This window comes from Arabidopsis lyrata, assembly GCF_000004255.2.
Source record: "Arabidopsis lyrata subsp. lyrata unplaced genomic scaffold ARALYscaffold_6, whole genome shotgun sequence".
Taxonomy (NCBI): domain Eukaryota; kingdom Viridiplantae; phylum Streptophyta; class Magnoliopsida; order Brassicales; family Brassicaceae; genus Arabidopsis; species Arabidopsis lyrata.
Window position 1 is genome coordinate 24308424 of NW_003302550.1, and position 4819 is coordinate 24313242.

A 4819-nucleotide genomic window follows, 5' to 3' on the forward strand; every position below is an offset into this window, starting at 1 on the left:
GTACTGTCGTCTATATTTTCTACGCACACATACAGTAATATATATGACTTAAATCGCGTATATATGTTTTTTTTATATATAATATTTTTTTAAAAAAAAATCTTTTTATTAAAGAATCAGTTAAGCCGGGACATTATATATTTTAATACGGGAACAGATAACCTTTTTATTAAATAAATATTTAATACGGGACAGATAACCTTTTTATTTTATATTATTTTATTTTATTTTGTTGTCAACAGCTTAAATTAAACGTTCAAAAGAGCCAATTTTGCGGAATGTTGTTTACATAAGTGATGTGAAGTGGTTCGGTACGAACTTGTCGAGCCAATTTATCCGCTTTTACATTTGCGTTACGAGGAATTAAAGATAAAGAAAAACTTGAAAATTCTTCCCTGTCACTCTGAAGGTCCTCCAGGTACACTGAAAAAGCCGGCCATTCGGTTGGAGAAGACACCATTTTCACCAAATCTGAACAGTCTATAAAGAAAGCTACATCTTGGTTGTCAGCACCAATCATAGACTTCATCGCCCAAAGAAGAGCTTCGACTTCTGTATGTAGAGGAGATAGACTTCTACGGATGTTGGCAGCTCCCATAGTTGGCATCTCTCCATTTGATGATGTACAAAACCATCATGTTCCTGAAAAAGTATCGGTTCCTTTCCATGATCCATCTATGAAACAACGATATCCTGAATAGTTAGAATCCAGTGAGATTTCCCTCACTCGATTTTGATTTTCATTATCGAAAAAATCATGGTTATCAGTATGAAGCTCAATTTGAGCTAACTGCCACGATTGCGCCTCTTTCTCCGCAAAGCGTAAGATGTCTAATGGATCTCTATCCACATTGTCAAAGATCTTTTCATTCCTTTCTTTCCAAATGTACCAAATTATCCATGGATAAGAAGATGAATCTACCTCTGAAGGTATTCTCCAAAATAGGTGATCCAAATTCTCGTAAATAGAAGCCGTAGGAAAAATTCCGGGGACCGAAGGAATTTGAGAAAGAGCCCAAATTTGTCTCGCTGGATGACATTCAAAAAATGTATGGTTAATTGTTTCCTCTATGGCGCCACATTTAACACATCCAGTATCACAATTTATACCTCTCTTTCGCAGATTCTCTGTAACCGGTACACAACCTGATAAAATTTGCCACAGAAAATGTCGTACCTTAGGTGGACACTGCACCTTCCAAGCATATGCTTTTAAAGGTTTTATATCCGGGCCAAAAGATTTTGAACTGGCATCCAAATCCTCTATCCGAGCCGTATGGTAACCAGATTTAACTGTATATTTTCCAGATTTAGTGTAATGCCAACCAAGGATATCCTCTGTAGTTGACGCACCCAAAGGCAAGGCACTAATCAGCGCGACATCTTCTGGATCAAAGAGCTCCCTTAATAGATCCATATTCCAAAAATTTGACCGGCTGTCGACAAGGCTATTAACTTTTAAAGATGCGTCAATAATTGAACCATTACTTTTTGCTGGTCTCGAGAATTGAGCTGGTATCCATGGATCCTCCCAAACTAAGATGGATGCCCCAGAACCCACTCTTTAATAAGTTCTTTAATAACCAGAGATCTAGCTGACAATATACTTCTCCAACCATAAGAAGGAGAGTATGATTTTATATTATCCAATGGATTGGATTTTCGAAAATACCGTCCTTTAAAAACCCTTGCAAAAAATGAATCAGGAACCGTAATCAAAAGCCATAATTGTTTTGCTAGTAATGCCGAATTAAAATCATCTACATTCCGAAATCCTACACCTCCTTCTGATTTACTACTACATAGCTTATTCCAAGCCATCCAGTGCATTCCTATCGACTCGCCGTTAGAACTCCAGCAAAACTTAGCAACCGCACTTGTAAGTTTAGAAGTAATTGTTTTTGGTAACCTAAAGCAAGACATAACATATGTTGGTAGCGCCGCAGCTACCGATTTAATCATTACTTCTTTCCCACCTTTTGATAAAATTTGGGCTGACCAACCATTTATTCTAGCCTGGAGTCTATCTCTGACAAAAGAAAAGATCTTGGTCTTCGATCCACCAAGACTATCAGGTAAACCAAGATAAGATCCCATACCCCCGAGGTTTTGAATTCCTAGACCTGCTTTTATTTCTGCCTTAATAGAATCATCCACCTTATAGCCAAACTGAATCGAAGATTTTGAAAAATGAATTTGTTGCCCTGAAACCATTTCATATTGCTTTAGAATCCCCAAAATTACCCCACATTGTTCTTTATTGGCTTTGCAAAAGAACAAACTATCATCAGCAAATAAGAGATGAGATACCGAAGGACTAGCTGTAGATACTCTAATACCAGTAATTAATTTTTGTTGTTCCGCTTTCCTTATATTCGCAATAAGCACTTCCGTACATAAAATAAATAAGTAAAGAGATAAAGGATCTCCTTGTCTTAATCCTTTTTCCGGAATAATTAGTCCTCGGGGTTGTCCATTAAGAAGAACTCTATATTGGACTGTTGTGATACACCACATCATCCACGAAATCCACTTTTCGCAGAATCCCATCTTCCTCAATAATTCTTCGATAAACTTCCATTCAACCCGATCGTAAGCCTTACTCATAAGAATATTATCTGAGATTAGTCGTCCTTTTACAAAAGCCGGTTGGTTTTCCAAAATAAGTTTTGGTAGTACCGTCTTAAGTCTTTGACAAAGGATTTTTGAAATAACTTTATAACCAACATTGCAGAGACTAATGGGCCGTAATTCCTTCATCCGGGTTGGTCGCTCCGTTTTTGGAGTAAGACATATATTAGTCGTATTTAACCGCTTATCAAAAACTCCATCTCGTAAAAAAGAGTTTACGAGGATCAACAAGTCCGATTTAATAGTAATCCAGGCTTTTCTGAAAAAACAAGGCTGTCATCCCATCAGGTCCTGGTGCTTTTTCCGGATGCATCATAAATAATGTTGCTCGGACCTCGCGTTCCGTCGCGGGAGCCGTCAAAAAATCATTTATCTGATCCGTGATCAATGTTTTCACCTCTGCTAGGGACTCCTCAAAAACATGCGGATTAGATGTAGAAAACAAATTTTTAAAATAAAAGACCGCTATGTTTTGAATATCTTTATCCTCTACAGACCATATCCCATTTTTATCATGTAAACCGGTAATCCGATTCCTTGCACGCCTCTGTTTTGTCAGAGCATGAAAGTATTTCGAATTATTATCCCCTAATTTCATCCAAAGACTCCTACTTTTTTGATACCAATATAATTCTTCATCTCTATAAGCCTCTTTCAACTGCAATGTTAACTCCGTAATCTCCTCACGTGATCTCGTATCATCACTTTGAGCCACATCGAATTCTAATTTCAGATCCTCTATTTTTTCCCGTCCATAAGGAGATAATTCTTTCCGCCATTGTGAAATAGCCTTTCTACAATTAGTCAATTTTTCCACAAACTGTCCCTTTTCAGCACCGGAATCGAGATTCCACCCACTTGATATTGCCTCTAGTAACCCCGGAATCAAACCTAAAAGATCGCTTACTCCGTGGTATCTTATCTAAAATTGAGGCTATAACCGGAGAATGGTTAGAAGCTACCATTTGTAAATATTCAACGAAAGAACTAGGGAATAATTCATGCCAATCCTCATTTGCTAACGCTCTATCTAACCGACACCATATAGGTTTTTTATCCCGCCATCCCCTCCAAGATAACCAATCTCCGAGATATGGAAAATCCAAAAGTCCACAATCGTTTATCATTAAATTAAAAGGGATGAAAGAAGAAGCATGTCTCAATTTACCACCTCTTTTTTCATGATTTCCGGTTAATTCATTGAAATCCCCTATCAAAAACCAAGGAGTATCTCTAGATATCCCGATTCGTGTTAACCGTTCCCAAACTTGGTCTCTTTTTATTTATTTTTTAACCTAAATTTTGGACAAAATATACGTGGGTGTCCTGTCCTCCAGATCAAATTTATCATCTTGTCTTCTTTGCGCATTAAAAATAACTTTCTTTCTTTTTTTTTGGTTCTTAACGAATTTTTTACTTTGTTTATTGGTTATACGGTCAATGTGAAACGTATAAAACGTAATTTTTTTTTTGTCATCTGATTTTATTGATAATACCATGAGAAGATACTTGTGATACAAACTAAAGCCGACAGAATACAGAATTTTCCCGGAGTCTAAAGCCGGCGGAATACAGAATTTCTCCGGAGTCTAAAACCCTATGAAAGAGAAGCCATATTTGATACTAAAGGGCAAGAAGGAATGAAGCAATGGTAGAAGAGAACCAAAACTGAAAAAGGTAGAAAATGCTTAATCCTGACATAGTGGACTAACACACAAATTACGAGTCACCTAGCTCTTGAAGATCCATTGAGAGAGAAGTATCGCAGATGCCCGCGGCCAACCAACGATACACAAGACCTCCTATTGAGATGAATAAATGCCTTCAAAGATCAAAATTCCTAAACTTAATGACCCGGCAAGATAGAACTAATCATAGTTCCCCAAACTTTCTTCTGGATACGGGGCTGTCGGAGACAAGGCGACAAAGAAACACCCTAGATAGAAGTTTCATGAAAGACCAGACCTCGATCAGGTCTATAATGCAGAGACATGGAGCGAACGATCCAATCCGGATAACACCAATCTCACAAGACGAGAGAGGTAAAAGATCAAACCAGAGAGAATCCAAAGAGATCTTCACAATCGAACATAGAAGAACCTGCAATCTTAGCAGCCACCACAGACTATCAAAAGCAACCCACCCAACACAAGATCGGAACCCACAAACACTACCTGAAAAACAATCG